Source organism: Chiloscyllium punctatum, chromosome 38 (genome assembly GCF_047496795.1).
Source record: "Chiloscyllium punctatum isolate Juve2018m chromosome 38, sChiPun1.3, whole genome shotgun sequence".
In the NCBI taxonomy this organism is placed as follows: Eukaryota; Metazoa; Chordata; class Chondrichthyes; order Orectolobiformes; family Hemiscylliidae; genus Chiloscyllium; species Chiloscyllium punctatum.
Genome location: NC_092776.1, coordinates 25,744,197 through 25,766,309, shown reverse-complemented (window position 1 = coordinate 25,766,309; position 22,113 = coordinate 25,744,197). Strand labels below are relative to the sequence as shown.

At 39.0% G+C, this 22,113-nt stretch overlaps 1 protein-coding gene across 5 annotated transcripts in view; it reads left to right on the top strand.

Annotated features, from left to right (window-relative positions):
- Positions 1–22,113, top strand: part of vti1a (vesicle transport through interaction with t-SNAREs 1A) — a 331,706-nt gene that overhangs the window by 63,966 nt on the left and 245,627 nt on the right. The gene's annotated exons all lie outside the window — the stretch shown is intronic.

Genomic DNA, 22,113 nt, shown 5'->3' with positions numbered 1-22,113 from the left:
GATCTCCGATACTATTCTACATAATCACTACATGTAAGAAACAAGTCTTGATACCAGCCCTAAATTTATCTTTTATTAATTTTAACTTGCATTTTTTGTCTTACTGTTATTTATTTATTTATTAAAATACACCAAACTGAGAAAGAGAGAGGGTCTCAATAAAACATGTATAATTTTGATATAGCTGTATGGATGAGCTGCAAGAATGATGTATCCCCCTGGCAAGGAGCCGCAGTTTCAGGATATACACAATAGACTACAGTGAGAAATTTCCTCATTCAGAAGGTGGTGAACCTTTTGGAAAAGTCATTGAATATATGTAAGAAGGAAGTACAATTCCAGAAACTAAAGATGTCAAGGAGTATGGAGAGAAGAGTGAGAGTATGGAATTGAGATGAAAGATCATGGTTATGGTGATTGGCAGCATAGGCTCAATTGGGCAGAATGGCCTACCCTACTCCTTTGTTCTTTGAAATGCTTAAAATGACTTTTTCAGTTCTTTTAATTGCATTGTTTATCTCTTGGACAACTTTATTCGGTAGACTCATTGCAGGCTGAAAATTCTGAATTTCTCTAATCTTCCTTAATATCTGGACCCCTCACAGTATTGATTAACCTATTTCTTTTATTTTGTGCTTTAATGTCTCCCTTGTGCCTTTGGAGCCAGATAATCTGGACCTGTTAAGGCCAGGTTTCAGCAAAGAATTTGGCATGTTTTGACTGCATTTCGTATGTGAGGAATTATAGAAATGTGGAAGCAGTGTATCTTTCAAAATGCTAATAATCAATAGTCAGATTGGCCCATTGCTAACATCAGAGTCAAAAAGTGTGGCAATGGAAAAGTTCCTGATGAAGGGCTTACGTCCCCAAAATGTCAACTCTCCTGCTCCTTGACTGCTGCCTGACCTGCGCTTTTTCAGCACTACAATTTTTGACTCTGATCTTCAGCGTCTGAAGTCCCTCACTTTCAAAATCATCTGATGTTAGCAATGGAGAGGGATGTCATTTAAAATTGACTGGAATAAGAGGACCTGGGAACCATATATTATCTATCATCCAGGAAAAATTAAATTACTGTACAAAGGATTCCTTCACAAAAAAAATCCGTTGTGCGAAAACAAAATATGGTGCATTATGGGAATTCGAAAGGAAAAGATGGCTGGAAATATTCAGCAAATCAGGCAGTATGTGTGGAGGAAAGCAAAGTTAACTTTTAACATTGGCCTTACATCAAAACTGAAGAAAGATAGGATGAGGGTTTAAACTTGAGAAGGGAAGGCCTTTGATAAGGTGAAGGGCAACAGATTTGAGCCAACTAAAATTTTCATTATGTAAAATGCAAAAAGGGTATTAATGGGCATAGTCTAAAAAGTGTCTGTCTGGATAAATGGCTATATAGCAACCGTCTGAATGTGATATGAAAAGGTAAAGGAAGAACCAAGCCAGCAAAACAAATAAGATGGAGGCAGAAGTTATGATCTAATGTTGTACTCTGAGTTGCAGAGGGATCTGTGGGTCCTAGTGATTAAATCACAAAAGGTTAGTATGCATATACCAAGGTAATAGGGAAGCTAATATAATATTATTTATTATGAAATGAAATGAATATGAAGGTAGAAAGATTATGCTTCATTTATATAGACCATAAAAACATATGACGAAGGAGCGGAAGTAGACCAATCAATGAAATCATGGTTGATCTGATACTCTTTTGGCTTTCACCTTTTAACCCTTGATTCTTTTAATGATTAAAAAATTGTCTATCTAAGCCTTGAAATGACATCCTCAACAGCTCTGTGTGTAAAAGAATTCCACAGATTTTCTACTGTCTGAGATAGAAAAAAAATCCTCCTCACCTCTGTCTTAAATAAATGACCTTATTTTGAGATCATGCCCACTGGTCCTAGATTTTCTGACAAGAGGTTTCAGTCGTTTTGTACTGACCCTGTGAAATTCCTTAAGGGAAATTAATACACAGTAAGATCACATGGAGTTTTTTTTTATTCATTCATGGGATGTGGGCATCACAGGTATGCCAGCATTTATTGCCCATCCCTAGTTGCCCTTGAGCTGCCTCCTTGAACTATTTGGTATAGGTAGACCCTCAATTCTGGTAGGGAGGGAGATCCATGATTTAGACCCAGAAACACTGAAGGAATGATATATTTCCAAGTCAGAGTGATAAGTGGCGTGGAGGGAAATTTGCAAATGTGGTATTTCCATCCGCTACATTTGTTCTTCTATTTGGCAGTGGCGAAGATCTTAGTGAAGGAGCGTTGGTGAATTTCTGCAGTGCACCTTGCAGTTGGTAGACATTGCTCCTACTGAGCATTGTTGATGGAGGGAGTGAACATTTGTAGATAGTACTAAACCATTTTGATTGCTGTAACATTAAAAGCATCATCCAGTTGTAGAAAAATAGAACATGTCTGATCTGTGCTAAGGAGACAAACTGTACAAAATGATTTGAATGTGCTCTTCAATCTAATAAAGAAAGCATTTTGTAAAAATATAAAAGTTATATAATGAGACAGAATGTGAACCACTCTGTTGCACAGCATGCATTACTACCTCAGTTGACCGAGGCATAGATCATTAAATCTCTTAAGAGAAGAGAGATAAACATTTGAAACAGAAAGCAGATACAGAACTATTTTAATTTCATAGGCACAGGCACAATTTTCTGAATGGCCTTCTGTGCTATTATCTTCTGGCATAAGAACCTGGTGCAGCAGGACAAGTGGGCAGTGATCATAGTTGCAAAAGAAATTTAGCACAGGTATTGAGAAATAATTATCCATAGAGGCTCAATGGCTGTCAGAAGGTTGCTTGAGGCCATGATACTAGACTCATTTAAGAACAGCTAGATACTATAATGGGATATGGGAAGATGATCGGATTATTATGTCTGGAAGGCATTTCTTCAACTGAATTTATCCTCTGATCATTCATTTAATCATTGAGATACGACTGCAAGGACACCAAACCTCATTTTCTAAATTTAATCTTAACTCATTGATCCTGTGTAAAATTACCAAAATATAAATATGTTTTAAATATCACGGTGTCCTATTCCCTTGTATTCTTTACACGTGGGGTTCAAATTAAAAAGATTGTGACATTGTTATTAGTCTCCAGTAGTAAACTTTGCAGTATTACAATTTAAAATATACATTTTAGAGGTTATGAAATTGTGCTGCTTTTCCTTTCTCAGTCTTTTTACCTTATAGGTCTCGTTGAGTAAACGTGAGTGTACCTGCTAACAGGTTTCTGCTCACAAATGCCTCTTTCCTCCGTTTTAAAATTACATATTTGGCGCTGCCTCTAATTTTCCTTTCACCTCAGAATGAGCCATTTCTCCACAATGGTGCAGCTGAGATTGAGAATTCAGCAGCATGAGATAAAATCTGTTTCTCTCTTCTATAAGATTGGATTTAATGTTCAATTGTCTGTAATTCTGTGCCCCCTTTTGATCTGTATTTCATAGACAGCGGAGCTTGAAATTTTGAAGTTGGCAATTTTTACAAAATCTGCAAAGAAAATAGGAAAACCTCAAATGGTGGACACATTTAATAAATGTGGTTATTTGCATCTTAATTCATGAATAATATTTTCTGCATAAAATTAGCAATAGAACATAAAACTTTTCTAATTCAGAAATTACATGTTGTTCCACAAGGTGGCATCATTGTTCTCTACTGAACTTTTAATATAATCAAATATATCACTGCCATTTTGAGAGAATGAATTGAGTCTTCATGCTGTGTGAGTTAATTGATGTTGTTTTAGGTTTACTCTTCTAATACTTAAGTGTAATGAATTTTAAACACCAAGTCAGTAAATTCTAGTAATTATTTGGTTAACCATTTAATACTTGAGTCATTTGGTGAAAAATTCAAAGTTCTAGACCTTAAAATTTGATTCCAACAGTTTATTTTGGTCATTTTGTAATAAAATCAATGTGTGTTGAAATTTGAAAATTGTAATGAAGTTGCTGGAATGAACTTAGAGTCAAGGAGAGCATATTCCTAACGATGAAACTAGACTGGTACAGTTTTAGAGCAGGTTCAGATAATGTCCACCTTCTCCATTTGTTACGAATCTATTGGATGCAAAATAACAAAACTGAAATAAATAATGATGATTTCACAAATAATCATTATAATTTGTAGGTGCCTTGTTCAGGACTTGTATCCAATTTGAGCTTGAACATGATCAGATATAACTTTACAATGACAGGGGAGGTGAAGCTATTGTGTTAAGGTACAGTGACCAAGCCAGTATTTGGTTTAAATGCTTGGTCTGGGCAGAGTTGAGTGATTTTTATTCAGACAGTGGTAGAAAAGTTGTGGTTCACTGCAGCAGCACAGGATTAGAAAAGAGAAAATAATCTAGATTCATTCTTCTGATTGCAATACAGCAAATTCAGCTGCATGTGTTTGGATGGAGACAAAATTGATCTGACTGTTTTCCTCTACAGTAAGCCTGCAGTATTCACCGTGAAAGCTAGTACACAATTGACAGTTGGTTGAGACACCAGTGCAACTGCAAGCCATGAAGGCATTCTATTGTTTCAGGAGAGAGGGGGTGGGGAATCATGGTTGTTATAACTTTCAGGTTAATGCATGATATTTGCAAACTAGGCTTAATTTCATTGTGAGAAATTGCAGATTATATTATGAAAGTTATCTGCTGCACTGATATAGCTTCAGCACATTTACTTTTGCCTAAATACTACTTTGAATCCTGTAGGAAAAGTGTTGTGCATGACTAGAGTGCCAAATAGTATTTTGTAAGATCTACGGTATTCAGCACTATCTTATAAATTTTAAACCTGTTGCTCTGCAATGCAAAGATTGATATGTAACTACAAAGATTGGTAAATTGCTCCAGTAGAATGCAATTATACAATAGCAAACTGAGATTATATATCATATTCAAGAGTTTTAAATGTAAGGATAAGCAAGAAAATAGTTAATAAAAGTGAACTGGTTGGGCAATTCTCTATTAATATTCATTGCCAAAATTCAGAATTAACACTGTGGTGGTCTAAATTAAAATTGATATTTCGTATCCGATAGATCTTGGAACTATTTGTTTCTAACTTGTTCATTTGCGATTGCAATTTGATTTGAAGTTGGTGTAGTAGCTGATTTGGATTCCTTTCTTTGGGCTGAATATACCAATCCTATAATTTTGAAATGTGAGGTGTACTCTCAACCATTGTGCAGGAGAAAAACGGAATTTGATAGAACTCCATTGGACAATCATAATCTGAACAATCGTACATTCCAGAAAAGTAGTGTTTGAAATCTGGAATCCAGCATTACTCCTTTGAATTGGAAAAGGTTTTGGGTGTAAGGTACATTATCAAGTTCTTATTTTCATATCATTAGCAAAGCATTTTCAAATATGTACTTTTAGATATTTGAGCTACTCAAATATAATTAGTTGAACATCATTGAATGTTAACTCTACCTGTATTTAATGGTGCAGTATTTGTCCTCAACCTTCTAACAAAGTGCAGTATGTAAAGGAAGCATTGTAGTGCTACATTTAAACATGTATTCTTCTTTTCTCTGAAAAAAGGTTTTATCAAACCCCAAACAGATTGTGGTTCAACCTTTGCAGCGGTGACAAGCAAGTTTAAATATTCGCCAAAATTAGGCATTAAAATTGAATTTTATTTGGACTGTGGTTTCATCAAAAATAAAATAATAAAGTAGTTTACACAAAATTCTAGTTGCATATGTAGTGTCAATGACTTAATGTTTCTTGCTCAAGTATTTATCCAAGTTGGTTTTGAAAGCTATCTTTAAATCTATTTCAACTACCTGTCAAATCCTAACCAAATTACTGTTAAAAAAAAAATTCCTTCTGGGTTTTTTCCCCCTCCAGTCATCCTAAATCTATGCCCTCTGATTATTGACTTGACAAGTATTGGAGATAGTTAATTTAATCTACCCAAACTTTTAATTATTTTGAACAAATCTAATAAATTACATGTGAACATTCTTTTGTTTTAAGGAGATCATATCAGCAGGAGTAGGCATCCAGCCCTTTAAATCCCTTCACTACTCAAGAAGATCACAGTTAATCTCCCTTCTACACTTGTTCCCATATCACCTGAATTCCCTTAGTATCTACAAACATGCCAGTTAGGAACTGATTAGCGGCTTGAGTCGTCCCATCATCCAATGAGGTCATGGCTGATTTGATTATTCTATTTCCTGTCTACTGCCAATATCCTTTCACCCCCTACTTATCAAAGACTCTGCTTCCAGTGCCTTTTGAGGAAGAGAGTACCAAAGATTCATTACTTTGAGAGAAAAAAACCTCATTTTCTCAATCTTTAATGGGTGACTCTTTATTTTGAAACCGTGACTTTTAGTCATAGAGTCATAGAGATGCACAGCATGGAAACAGACCCTTTGGTCCAACCCGTCCATGCCGACCAGATATCCCAACCCAAGCTAGTCCCACCTGCCAGCACCCAGCCCATATCCCTCCAAGCCGTTCCTATTCATACACCCATCTAAATGCCTCTTAAATGTTGCAATTGTACCAGCCTCCAACACTTCCTCTGGCAACCCATTCCATACATGTACCACCCTCTGTGTGAAAAAGTTGCCCCGTAGGTCGCTTTTATATCGTACCCCTCTCACCCTAAACCTATGCCCTCTAGTTCTGGACTCCCTGACCCAGGGGAATGACTTTGCCTATTTACCCTATCCATGCCCCTCATAATTTTGTAAACCTCTATAAGGTTTCCCCTCAGCCTCCAACGCTCCAGGGAAAACAGCCCCAGCCTGTTCAGCCTCTCCCTATAGCTCAGTTTCTTCCACAAATGGAAACATTCTTTCCACATCCATCTTGTCAAGACTCCTCAAGAGTAGACATCCAGCCCTTTGAATCACTTCACTACTCAAGGTCACAGTTGTTCTGCCTTCTACACTTATTCCTGTATCACCGGAATTCCCTTAACATCTACAGACACGCCAATCAGAAGTTTAAATGTTTCAATCAAGTTGTTTCTGACTTTCTAAATCAGATCTTCCAGCCTTTATCCAATCATTTAAATAAATTTTAAACTAAAGTTGAGTCTCCCAACATTAAGCTTTTTGGCATACCATTCATTACACTTTGCCAGTCAGAAAATTACCAATTTATGCCCATTTTCTATTTCCTGTTAGCTCGGCAATCATCTATCCATATCAATGTATTACTTTGCATGCCATGAGCGTTTGTTTTATTTTGTAACAACCTTTGATGTGGCCCTTTATAAAATGCCTTCTGGAAATCCAAATATAGCATAACCACCGGTTCCCCTTTATCTCCAACACATTTTACTTTCCTAAAAGAACATAAATAAATCGGCTTAATATTATCTGCCATTCCAAAAACCATGTTGAGTCTGCATGATTACCTTGAACTTCTGTAAATGCCATGCCATAATGTTAATGAAAATTGCTTCTAATCTTTACATTACAAATATTAAACTAATTGACTTGTATTATTTTTGTTTATTTTTATTCCTCTTTTTAACTGTTTCTCTCTGCAGATGCTGCTTCATATAATGAAATTTTCTAGAAATTTTATCCTTATAGTTGTACTTCAGTTTCCTTGTATTTTAAAGCCAATATAATGGTTTGTCTTCCTATAGCTTGCTGTGTCTGCACACTGTACTAAGTTCTTGTCTTCCTTGTATGAGTACACCTAATGTCAATCTTAAAATTCACTTTTACAAGTTTTTAAGTATTTCTTTTTTTAAAAAATCCTTTTCTGTTCTTTTAACCAGTTATACTTAATTTGCTACCTTGTTGCTTACTCTTAATTACTGGTACCAAATATGGTGTAATTACACATTGATATGAGCCCCTGGCCACGATATGGCTTTGGCTTAATAACAATATGAATAATGACACTCGTTTCACACAATACTTTTTCTGTTGATGGATTTTTAGAACTCTGTTTAATAAGCAACTATATGTTCAACAAGTAGGGAAAGAGCAAATTACCCATGCTCATATAGGGTGCTTGAGGGACTGTGTTGGGGGGGAGTCTTTGACTGAACCGGGAGATTTCAGACTGAAGGCTACAAGTATGCATAAACTAAAGAATGTAACAAAACTTTAATATAAAATATGTTGAAAGGGATTGCTGCTAGAGGCTGTTCACAGATTTGGCACGAAATAACTAAGTGGTTAGATTGTATAATGACAACTGACAAAGCTAATTATAACTGCAGAAATAAAAATATTTAATGGGGGAAAAGTTGATGCAAAGGGTGACAAAGTGTAACAACAGAAAATCAAATAATGTGTACGTGAACTATATGCAGTTTTAGTATTTTTAAGAAAGATAATATAGGTGATGCAATTAGCATCTGTAATGCATAATGTAAAACACAGGAGATATAATTAACCTGTTCCGCTAAAAATGAAAGGTCTGAATTTCAATTTGTCTTTGAAGCAGAAAAACCCTCAGAAATAAGCTTTCCATCATAATTAACACTGGAAAAAAGTCATATTTCACAATTAAATGCTTAATTCTGTGGTTTGTACCTGTCTTTCTTTCTCTCCTGTGGCCTCTTAAATTATGAAAAACTTAATTTTTACTTAAATGTGAGAATTACTTCAAAAAGAAATTGATGAAATTATCTCTCAGAATGAATAAATGAAGCTTATAGTTTCAAAACCTGTGAGGTACCTACTCTCGAAAATGCAGCAGTGTGAGAATTCCTGCACATTGCACATATGGTTATGAGGGCTTTGGACTCTCAGAAGAAGAATTAGAAGAATTCATCAATATCCTCAATAATTACAAATTCCATTAAACTTAAAGCTGCAGCACATATGGTGAGGATAAATCACAGTGCTTAGATTGCCATAAGATAGCATTAGTCCAGATTCATAAAGCACGAAAATACCCTTTGGTCCAACGCGCCCAAGTCGACTAGATTTTCCAAACTAAACTAGTCATGTTTGCTGGTGTTTGGTCAATATTGCTCTAAGCCTTTCCGATTCATGTACCCATTATAATGTCTTTTAAATGTTGTAACTGTACCTGCAACTACCAATTTTTCTGGCAGTTCCTTCCGTATACGCATTACCATCTGCATTAAAAGAGTCTTTTTAAAATCTTTCCCCTCTCACCTTAAACCTGTGCCCTACCCTAAGGGAAAGACCTTTGCTATTTATCTTAACTATGCCTGTCATGATTTTATAAACCTCTATAAGGTCACCCCTCAACCTCCTATGCTCCAGGGAAAAAATTCCCAGCCTGTATAACCTCTCCTTATAACTCAAACCATCCAGTCCTGGTAACGTCCTTGTGTATCTTTTCCGCAGCCTTTCCAATTTAGTAATATCCTTTCTATAGCAGGGTGACATACAAAGTCTTTTCCCTGGAATGGGGGAGTCCAGAACTAGAGGGCATAAGTTTAGGGTGAGAGGGGAAAAATATAAAAGAGACCTACGGGGCAACTTTTTCACACAGAAGGTTGAATAAGCTGCCAGAGGAAGTGGTGGAGGCTAGTACAATCGAAATATTCAAAAGGCATCTGGATGGGTATATGAATAGAAAGGGTTTGAGGGGATATGAGCCGGGTGCTGGCAGGTGGGACTAGATTAGATTGGGATATCTGGTTAGCATAGATGAGTTGGATTGAAAGGTCTGTTTCCGTGCTGTTCATCTCTGACTCTGACCTGAACTGTACGCAGTATACCAGGAATTGCCTCACCAATGTCCTGTACTGCTGCCACACGAAGTCCCACCTCTTGTACTCAATGCTGTACATCTCCTTCACACCCTGTCTACCTATGACAGCATTTTCAAGGATCTATGTACCTGAAACCTTAGGTCTGTCCAGAAAATGCAGTAATGTGAGAACTCCTCAAATAGCACATGTAGTTATCAGGACAATAAATAATATCCTGTATGAGCTCAAAAGGTTTGACAAATTCCCATGGCCCTACCATCAACTGTGTAAGTCCTGCCTGGGTTTGTGTTACCAAAATGCAATACCTTACATTTATCTAATTTAAACTCGATCTTCCACTCCTTGGCCTATTGGCCCAGGTAATCAAGATTTCGTTAGATAACCGCCTTCACTTTCCACTATAATACCAATTTTGGTGTTTTGGTGTCAACTGCAAATTTACTAAACATGTTTCCGATATTCTCATCCAAATGTTTTATTGTTTAGTTAAATGTCAATCAACAGTGAACCCAGCGCCGATCCGTGCTGAACACTGTGGTCACAGGCCACTGGTCCGAAAAACAACTCCGGTCCGAAGAAACCTTCCGTTTCTTACTCTCTGTCCAACTGGCTGGGTCTTCCTGAATCTGATGTGATCTAACTTTACTAACCAATCTACCACGCAGAACCTTGTTCGTTTCCAAAATAACTAACACATTACTTCTACACAAAAGAAGCCATTACTCGCACCTTCTGCAGAGTGGTGAGGTCAGAGCTAATGTGTTACCATCTCATATTCACAAAGTTGGAATCTTTTATCCAGGCAGTTACTATTCATTTACTGCAGCTTAGATCTGATCTCTGGATTCTATTTGCAATTGGTACTATGACCATAACGACGGCATCCATTACAATGTTTCTGCATTGACTAACTCCTGAACGTGTGCAGTCTTGAACTAGAGATTATCATTTATTTTTCCTAGGACTTCAAGATTTTCTTGCTCTTATTTAACGGAATATTTCTTTGTTGACAGGCTTGAAATTGTTCTCTTTTCTTTGTAGGCACCCCCCTCTCTCTTTCACGCACTTTTGAACTGTGCTGCATCCATTTCGCTATGCTCCCCACACGTTTTCTCCTTACTACCTGCAGTCTTTCTGCTTTCCCTATCCCCACTCCCTCCCACCAGCTCCCTTGCAGGCCTCCTGTCTCCTTCAGCCACTTCACATCTTTCCCATCTCTGTCAACACCTTGCACATCCTTCTTGTCTTTCCCTCAATCCTCTCGTTTCCTCCCAGCTTCTTTGCAGTCCCACTTCTTCCCCTTAAACCCCTTTCAATCTACCTCTTCATCCCCATAATGAGCGAGTTCTGTCAAGCTTGTGATTGGAGGAGCAGCTTCTCACCATTTCCTTCTGTTCTTTTTTAAGAGCCAACATGCCTCTGATAGGTTGGCCCAATGAGTGAGTTTTCTTGGACATTTGGGAGATTTTGGGGGCTCATTCATCTGCTGACCCTGTGTGTTATGGGCATCGATACACATTACATTGGTATGGTTGCCATCTTTGTTGAACTGTTCCTGGGAAAAGTATCCAGCCCAAGCCTCAACTTTTGGGGCCTTTAAATTTCACTCATTAAATTTTAATGAACTGTGAGTTCTACATTAAATTTAATTTGTATTTTAAAATACTTTGTGTTTTTAAAAATACCCCACTTGCCAAAAAGATGTGTTGGTTCATTTTTCTTTAAATTAACGATGATTTTAAGATTAGATTTAGATTAGATTAGATTACAGTGTGGAAACAGGCCCTTCGGTCCAACAAGTCCACACCGACCCGTCGACGCGCAACCCACCCATACCCCTACATTTACCCCTTACCTAACACTATAGAACACTACGGGCAAATTAGCATGGCCAATTCACCTGATCTGCACATCTTTGGACTGTGGGAGGAAACCGGAGCACCCGGAGGAAACCCACGCAGACACTGGGAGAACGTGCAAACTCCACACAGTCAGTCGCCTGAGGCGGGAATTGAACCCGGGTCTCTGGCGCTGTGAGGCAACAGTGCTAACCACTGCCACCGTGCCGCCCACTGATCTTGTTCATTGGGAATGTCACCTTCCTAAGTTCCTGACAGTTTCACATTGGTAGTTTTCCAGCCACTTTCCTTTGTTTAAATTTAATTCAGGCCTTCCCTACCTCTTCAATTTCAACTTACTTCTCTTCTATTTAACTAAATCAACAATACATGACTGGAAAATGTTGCATGGTATTGCAATGAAATGGACTTCCTGTGATGCTGTAAATGATAAATTGGAGAATATGATTTCCTATCTAATCCTGTATTAGCTTTGATTTTTTTTTCTACTTTTGTTTGCCTCATTGTCTGACTCTTGTTTGCTTCTCGCTCCATTCTTTCTTTCTTTGACCATTTTGACCCTTTGAGACAGGTGGGTGATATAGTTCACTAAGCTGTGGAAAAGAACATCTGAAGTTTGCTAACTGTACTACCCTGTGGGATTTGCACTGATTCTGTGGCCTGTGTCTCTCAGCAATTCCATGCATATTCTTTCTTGCATATCAATAGAGTTTCCGTAGATTTCATTGCTTCATTGTGATCCATAAATTTTCCATTTACTGGTTCCTTTACTCTTTCCCGAAACCTTTCATGATTCCAACTTCTGTGGATATCTTTTCTTTCTTGACCTATTCTACTTTCCTTGGTCTCCTGTTATTCACTTAATAGGTAACCAATTGCCCCACGTATTCTGCATTGAGGATGGTTAGGGGGGCTCAACATTGTGTCATTACTAAAGTGAGAATTTAGAAAAAGTAATCCAAAGAAAAGTCACTGATTCCTGGGAGGACAGAAGTCAATGGCCTAGTGGAATTATTGCTAGACTGTTAATCCAGAGATCCACGGAATGTTCTGGAGACACTGGTTCTAAATGATGTAATTTGAACTCAGTAACATCTGGAATTAATAGTCTAATGTTGATCGAGAATCAATTGTTGATTGTTGGAAAAACCCATCTGGTTCACTAATGTCCTTAATGGAGGGAAACCGCCATCCTTATCCGGTCTGGCCTACACGTGACTTCAGACCCACAGCAATGTGGTTGACTCTTAACCACCCTCTGGGCAATTAGGGACAGGCAATAAATGCTGGCCTGGCCAGCAAAACCCTCCTCCCATGAATGAACTTAAAAAAAATTATGAGGCAAGATTGGATCAATATGCTTTGGAGTTTGGAACAATAAGAGATAATCTCAATGAAACCCAATAAACTCCTGAGAATGAGAGGATGTTTTCCCCTTATAGGAGAGACCAGAAATGGGAAGCATGGCTAGAGGCTTCTGTTCACTTCAAAATTAAACATTAAAAACAATTTGTTCTTGTAATGTGAATGTGTCAGATCAGAAGATAACGGTAGTATGCCACCGTCTTAAACTAGTACAACCTATCTGGCGTGGTGGGGTACTCTTAATGCTGTTTAGAAGGGAATTTCAGACTTTTGACCCAGTGATAATAAAACAGCAGTATAGCTCCAAGTCAGATGGTGAGTGACTTGATGTGAAATGTGTGGGTGCTGGTTTTACTGGATGCCTGCTGCCGTTATCTTTCCAGGTGGTAGTTGTGGGTTTGAAAAATTGTTTTCAAAAAAACCAAGGAAGATTGTTGCAGTGCATCTCGGAGATATTTCACATGCCACCATTGTGCATTGGTGGTAGAGGGGGTGAAGTTTAAGATAATGGGTGAGGTACTGATCAAATGGGCTGCTTTATGTTTGATGGCCTCAAGTTTCTTGAATTTTATTGGAGCTCGATTCAACCAGTCAAGTGAAGAGCATTCTATTAGACCCTGTGCATTGTAAGTGATGGACAGACGTTGGGGAAACAGAAGGTACACACTGCAGAATTCCCAACCTCTGGCCAGCTTTTGCAGCCCCACAACTTATCTGGCTGGTTCAGTTCCATTCATCATTGATACTAGCGCGGTACTTAGCAATATTAATGTCGTGGAATGCTAAGGTTGTAATCCATGAACCTCCAAGGTCTCGGGGCACATAACAAAGAGGAAACATTTGGTTGTGACAATTCCCACAGGGAAATTATAAGTTGCTGAATGGCCGACCACCCACCAACCCATGTCCCAAATATCTCTTGTAGAAATTACTGACAAGATTTTGCTTTTTTGCAAAACTAATCAAAATAATCATAAATGACCAAAGAATTAACAAATAATGGTTCAAGTAAAAAGATAAACTTCATTTTAAATAGTTGAAGGAACAAAGATGCGTCTTACAAAAACCATGAGCACCTGCATCACTCCCTGCACACGTGGCAATCAAACACAGATCCAAAGTCTTTTAACTACATCTCCAGTCTGCGTAAGCTGTCATTTTTCCAGTCAATCTAATTGGCCATTGATTCATGCTCACCAACAGCTATATTCCATCTGAGATTTCCGTATATGGTTAACACCAACAGTGCACACATCTACAAGTCATCTTTCACTCTCAACATGACAGTCCTGTTGGTGTCGATTTCCAGAGTTCCTTTTCAACTGACCAATCAGTAATACCACACTGATATGAAGTCTCAACTCTTGTACATGCCTGAGCTATGTGGTCTGCTTTTAGGATTCAGTTCATTTCAGCGCTCTTGCACATCATTCACCAAGAGTTTTTGGAGTTGTATTTTTCTTCTTACTGATAAACAGGAAATTGATTTGGGTTTTATTAGTATCTCTCAAATTCAGTGTTCCCTTTTCTGTCTCTGACTATTTTATATTTGCACTTGAATATGTGTGCGGATCGCCCTCATTCTTGAGCTGTTCTGTTTTGCAGCCTGCCTTTGTGTCTGGACACATTGCTCCTTCATCTTAACTCCCTTCCTATTGAGGAGAAAGTGAGGACTGCAGATGTTGGAGATCAGAGCTGAAAATGTGTTGCTGGAAAAGCGCAACAGGTCAGGCAGCATCCAGGGAACAGGAGAATTGACGTTTCGGGCATCAGCCTTTCTTCAGGAATGAGGAAAGTGTGTCCAGCAGGCTAAGATAAAAGGTAGGGAGGAGGGACTTGGGGGAGGGGCGTTGGGAATGCGATAGGTGGAGGGAGGTCAAGGTGAGGGTGATAGGCCAGAGTGGGGTGGGGGCAGAGAGGTCAGGAAGAAGATTGCAGGTTAGGAAGGCGGTGCTGAGTTCGAGGGATTTGACTGAGACAAGGTGGGGGGAGGGGAAATGAGAAAACTGGAGAAATCTGAGTTCATCCCTTGTGGTTGGAGGGTTCCCAGGCGGAAGATGAGGCGCTCTTCCTCCAACCGTCGTGTTGCCATGGTCTGGCAGTGGAGGAGTCCAAGGACCTGCATGTCCTTGGTGGAGTGGGAGGGGGAGTTGAAGTGTTGGGCTACAGGGTGGTTGGGTTGGTTGGTCCGGGTGTCCCAGAGGTGTTCTCTGAAACGTTCCGCAAGTAGGCGGCCTGTCTCCCCAATATAGAGGAGGCCACATCGGGTGCAGCGGATGCAATAGATGACGTGTGTGGAGGTGCAGGTGAATTTGTGGCGGATATGGAAGTGTCCCATGGGGCCTTGGAGGGAGGTAAGGGGGGAGGTGTGGGCGCAAGTTTTGCATTTCTTGCGGTTGCAGGGGAAGGTGCAGGGAGTGGAGGTTGGGTTGGTGGGGGGTGTGGACCTGACGAGGGAGTCACGGAGGAAGTGGTCTTTTCGGAACGCTGATAGGGGAGGGAAGGCAAATATGTCCCTGGTGGTGGGGTCCATTTGGATGTGGCAGAAATGATGGCCTCGTGACTCCCTCGTCAGGTCCACACCCCCCAACAACTCAACCTCCACTCCCTGCACCTTCCCCTGCAACCACAAGAAATGCAAAACTTGCGTCCACACCTCCCCCCTTACCTCCCTCCAAGGCCCCAAGGGACACTTCCATATCCACCACAAATTCACCTGCACCTCCACACACACCATGTTTTGCATCTGCTGCACCCGATGTGGCCTCCTCTATATTGGGGAGACAGGCCGCCTACTTGCGGAACGTTTCAGAGAACACCTCTGGGACACCTGGACCAACCAACCCAACCACCCTGTAGCCCAACACTTCAACTCCCCCTCCCACTCCCACTCCACAAGGACATGCAGGTCCTTGGACTCCTCATCGCCAGACCATGGCAACACGACGGTTGGAGGAAGAACGCCTCATCTTCCGCCTGGGAACCCTCCAACCACAAGGGATGAACTCCGATTTCTCCAGTTTCCTCATTTTCCCCTCCCCCCACCTTGTCTCAGTCAAATCCCTCGAACTCAGCACCGCCTTCCTAACCTGCAATCTTCTTCCTGACCTCTCCGGCCTATCACCCTCACCTTGACCTCCCTCCACCTATCGCATTCCCAACGCCCCCCCCCCCCCCCCCCACCCCCTCCTCCCTACCTTTTATCTTAGCCTGCTGGATACACTTTCCTCATTCATGAAGAAGGGCTGATGGCCGAAACGTCGATTCTCCTGCTCCTTGGATGCTGCCTGACCTGTGCTTTTCAAGCAACACATTTTCAGCTCCCTTCGTATTGATGCAGCTTCCAGCCCAAGTATCACCAGGTTACGTTAACCAGTAGTACTTATGAGACAAGAAAATTCCATTGATCCTTTTATAATTGATACAAACTCTTAAAAATCCTTTTCACACCATTTTTGAAAGTAGTAAAGGTTCCCCAAATATTTTAAAGTTATTACAAATTTTCCTTACTGTTAATGGTCAAAACATGTTAAGATTATCTCTTGTTCAGAATGGTCATTGCCTGGCACATCAGTGGCATGAATGTTACTTGCCATTATCTTCCCAAGCTTTTATGTTGTCTAGGTTTTTGTGCATGCTGGCACAGACTATTTCAGTATTTGAGGAATCACAAATGGTGCTGAATATCATGCAGTCATCTCCACCTGACATTCTGCTGGAGGGCAAGTCATTGACAAAGTAGCTGAATGTGGTTAGGCCTAGAGCATTACATTGAGACATGCGTGCAACAATGTCCTGTAGTTGACATCCAACAATCCAAGTATCGTCCTTTCTGTTAGCTGTGACTCCAAACCATGGAGGGTTTCTCTGACAAGCCCCTTGCCAATTCCCATTTACCACTTTTTCTGTGTTATTGATGCTGTCATTTGAATTCTACCTTTGATATCAACAGCAGTTATTCTTGGCTTGCCTTTGGACATATTATTTTCTGTGTTTCGACAATTGTTGCAATAATATCTGAAAGAAAGTGATCCTGGCAGAACCAAAACTTAACAATGATGCATGAATACATTGTTCTTGAGTAGGTGACATTTGGCTACATACAATGCCTTCATCACTTTCCTGATGATTGCGAGTAGATTGATTTATTTAATTTGGTTTATTATTGTCACATGCACCTTAGAACAATGAAATGTTGGATTTTGCACACAGGTCATAAAGTACAAATACCACAGGGCAATTGAACAGGGTGTGGAATACTAAGTTACGGTTGCAAAGAAGGTGCACAAAAAGCAAAATCAACATTAGATTTGAAATTTGAGAGGTCTATTCAAAAGTCCAGTAACAGTGGGAAAGAAGCTTTTCTTGAACCTATTGGTTATGTGTTTTTAAGCTTTTGTACCTTCTGCCTGCTGGAAGAGTTGGAAGAGATTATAACTGGGGTGTGAGGAAGCTTTGGTGTTGGCTGTCTTTCTGGGGCATAGCGAAGTGTAGGTGGAGTCAGTGGCTGATGTGTTGGCTAGTGTGGTGGTCTGGGCTGTGTTCACATCTTTCTGTAGTTTCTTACGATCCTGGGCAGAGCAGCTGCCATGCCAAGCTGTGATGCATCCATATAGAATACTTTCTGTGGTGTGTCTGTAAAAGTGGATGAGAGTCCTTATGGACATGCTGAATTTCTTTAGCCTCTTGAGCAAGAAGAGGCATTGTTGTGTCTAAACAATTGCATCCAGTACAGATTGTTGGTTACCATCACACCTAGAAACTTGATGCTGTCAATCATCTCCACCTCCGCTCCATTGATGTAGATAAGGACATGCTCTCTCCTTGCTCCCTGATGATCATCTCTTTAGTTTTGCTGGCATCGAGGGAGAGCTGGTTATCTTTACACCAAATCACAAAACACTCTATCTCTTTGGGAAGTTTCTCAGGTATTCCAAGATTGTTAGGTTAATGCAAGTTTTGTAGCTGAACTGAACAGCTTAGTTAGAGACATAGTCTTCAGTACCAATGTTTGGTGTTGTCTTGACAACAGTCAGTGCATTCAGTTATTTTAATGCAGAGTGATTCAATGTGGCTGAAGTATAGCTGTTGTTACACTGGGGATCATAGAAGGATGCTGAGATGGATCATCCATTCAACATTTCTGACTGAAGATAGCTGGAATGCTTCAGCCTTGTCTGTGTATTGATGTGCTAGGCTGTGTTGTCACTGAGGATAGTATGGTTGTGGAACATTCTGTTGATTAATGTCCACCACCATTCATGACTATTCTGTATTGGGCAGTTACTAGTTGCCAGTCAGAGCAAAACATATGAGCTCGCCATTTACTGCAACTGAGCAGGGAGGTTTTTATCCCAAAACTGTGCACACTGTCAAAATTCAAACAAGTCCATGAGTACTGGCTGAACACTTAACCCAATATCTCCTGACTCACCTTTTAAAGGGACACTGTCGTAGAGGTGTACAGCATGGAAACAGACCCTTAAATTCAACTTGTCCATGCCAACCAAATATCCTCAGTAAATCTCGTCCCATTTGCCAGCAATTGGCCCATATTCCTCTAAACCTTTCCTATTCATTTAGACATCCAGATGACTTTTAAATGTTGTAATTGTACCAGCCTCCACCACTTCCTCTGGTAGCTCATTCAGTACATGCACTACCCTCTGTGTGAAAAAGTTGCCCCTCACGTCCCTTTTATAGCATTCCACTCTCACCTTAAGTCTGTGCCCTCTAGTTTTGGTTTTTCCTAGCTCGGGGAAAAGACTTTTATTGTTTACTCTATCCAAACCCCTCATGATATGCACCAACTGTAAGACATAACAATCAGGATTGCAGAGATTTAATGTGATTTTAGATGGATTTGGTTTTGCCCTGGCATGCTTTTCTTCATTCTTCATTATCAGTTTGACTGTCAGGCTGGTTCACTGCATTTTAGAAAATTGGATACACTGTGCGCATACACACTACAATTCCAATTCAACTACCTGAGTTCCAATCCTGACAAAACTATTAGGTTTAATAGAGAAATTGAAGCCTTGAAGTCAACTAGAACTCCAATAATGGCAGAAAAACTGTTTCAGTGATTAAATTTCATCACCATGTGTACTTGTGTAAAAGTTGATCTCATGTAAAAGTCGACCCCTTTATTTTTGGTCAAAAAATCTTGTATTTTCCATATATCTCATATAAAAGTTGATCCTACTATATCGCATTATAAATCTTTTACAGAGGAAACTGCATGTTCCCATTAACCCACTTAAACAAAATTGCATTCAATCATTCTCACCAGTAACTCTACTCATCGTTCTTTGTTTACTATATTGTGTCTCCATTCATTCATTCATTCATTCATTCATTCATTCATAACTCAAATTAGTCCACTTAGTTTACTATAGCATGTTTTGATTCATTCATTCACTCATTCAATTATTCCGACCAGTACTAAGTCTATCAGTACTCGTCTCACTTTGTTCACAGTACATCCAAAAATTAGTACCGTTTAAAAGTTAATAATTTTAATTGCGCCATTATATCTGAATAAAAGAAATATTAGCTACATATATCTTTAATACTTTGACAGATTTGTTAATGTTGCTGACGTTCATTACATATGAGAGTAAATGGGAGGAATTGGAAGAATTTGGCAGGAAAGCTCAAGACGCTTACACATTCAGAATTTACTAAATGTTTCATTTTAAGTGTGTCATGGCCTGGTATAATGGCAATGTTGAACAGTGTGATTTTGCAGGGTTTCAGTATAAATAAAACTTACTAACAGTAATTCATTCTTGTTTCTCTTGTTTTAATCCAGTAATTACCTTTACTGTAATTCATTGTGTTTTTCTTCTTTACGCGGGATTAGTTGAACGATCAAGTTGACTTCTGCTAATAATATGGTATTTCGAACTGGAGCATGAATTTCAGCTCCTCAAAGCTAATGTAATAGTCGACCCTATAAATTGAACCAGTAAAAGTAGTCTACAAAATTCAACTTTTACACAAGTCTATATGGTACTTTGTGAAGTTATTAACAACTTTATTTTGCCATTTAAAATTTCTTATACCTAAAAATAAGACATTGTTGAAGAAAATATTAATAATTGAGGGCAAATGTTTTCACAGCAGGCAACCATTGCAGGTCAGTGATCAAATTAATATTGTAATTCTGTTAGCCACTTAGAGATATGATAAGTAATAGTGCCAGGTTATTTTTGTCATTGAACATTATAATTCCCATTAAAATGTTCTAGGAAGTGCAGCAATGTAGGATCAATCTAAAATCTAATCCTTACATACTCTGAACGTTTATTTACATTGGTACAAATCACAAACATACACCTCCTTACTCAACACTCATACTTTTAGCCTGCTATATATAAGCACATAAGTGATTCCCTGGTTAACACCCACCACTTGAAGTCAAGAGTGCTGGAAAAGCACAGCAGGTCAGGCAGCATCTGAGGAGCAGGAAAGTTGACGTTTCGGACAAAGGCCATTCGTCAGGAATGAGACTGGGAGCCTATGGGGCAACCCCCTCCCATTTCGCTCTCCACCCCAAGGCTCCCAGCCTCATTCTTGATGAAGAGCTTTTGCCCGAAATGTCGATTTTCCTGCTCCTCGGATGCTGCCTGACTTGCTGTGCTTTTCCAGCATCTCCCACACTTGACACTAATCTCCAGCATCTGCAGTATTCACTTTCACCCACCAATTGAACACAATTTGATACTCAATTGCTACACAATCAACAAAGTGCTACCTGGCAGTACTACAGATGATCAATAGAGGTAAATGGTGATATTCTCACATTAAATATATGTAGGTAATATTTTCAAAAAGTTTTTACTGGTTCATATGTTCTGTGAAGGTATTTGAATATGATATAGATATTTTACTTAATTAGAGAAATTCATTTTTTTGAGATGAGAAAATACACTATTTAAGATGCTTCTCTGAAATAGAGAATGTAAATATTCAGGTGTGGCAGCAGCTAGAAGAAATGTGTTAATACAGTAATTTCAAAATTACATGGCAAATGACAGTTATGTTACATTTCTTTATTTGGCATTTACTACACTGGCTTTCTGAACTGCACAAATTCATCAGTTCTGAGTGCTGTATCACTATTTGATTTTGTTATATGGTCCCACATAGTAATGTGTCATCTATATGCAAAAGTTCTTATTCCACATTCTTGTTGCCTTAACAGTGATAGTAATAAGTGATTCTTGGTTGTAACTTACAGGAAAGTGGAAATTAACAGTAAAAAGCTACTTTGTCATTGAGTCTGATTAGTTTTTGTGCAGTTTTATGCTTAACATTGAGAACATCTCCAGCCATTTTGTTGCAGTTTTCATCACTGCAAATTTGTTTTGGATACCAATAAAAAGTTAAACAGTCAAAATCACCACTATTATCTTTATCAATCTTTTTCCCTCATTTAGTTGCATGTAGTGAAGTAAAAATCTGATGTAGGTATTTAATCATTGCTGTACCACTGATGGCTGTGCTCGTTGGCTGCTAAGCCCCCAAGCTCTAAAACTTTGTCTGCCTCTGACAGTCCTTAGATATACCTTTTTAATGAAACTTTTGGCCATCTGCTAAATATTGACTTGTGGGATTTTAATTTATTTGTAGCGCTTCTGCGAAGTGCCATGGGACATTTTGTTTCATTAAAGGCATTGTATAAATAAAGTTATTGTTTGATAATCTAGATCTGTTGCAAGCTAGTGAAAAGAAAATGACTGGGCAGTGGTCCCAATGGCTAACCAGTTAAAAATTCTAGTCACAGAAGAATTGCTAATTCTTAATGTGCCACAGGATTATTTTTTCCGGGATTGATTTTTGTTTTAATTTATCAGGTCATCGTCTATTTATTAATTCACTTATTAGAATCCATGGCTCTTCCTAACATGTGACATTTAAATTTTTTTAAGCAAATCGGTTTTCATTTTTTTCATCACTGTTACTTAATTATACCATCCTAGAGTGAATTAATCCACTATATTTTATTTGTGCATGTGCTGCAGTATGATCGTTTTTTTCATTTTTACACCAAGTTACAGCTCTTTTTGTCTAGCCTTGCATTTTGCATTAATTTAACATGCAGTAGGACAGGACTTCCTTGAGGGCTGGACTTTAATTGTCATACTTTTCACTTCTTTGGGA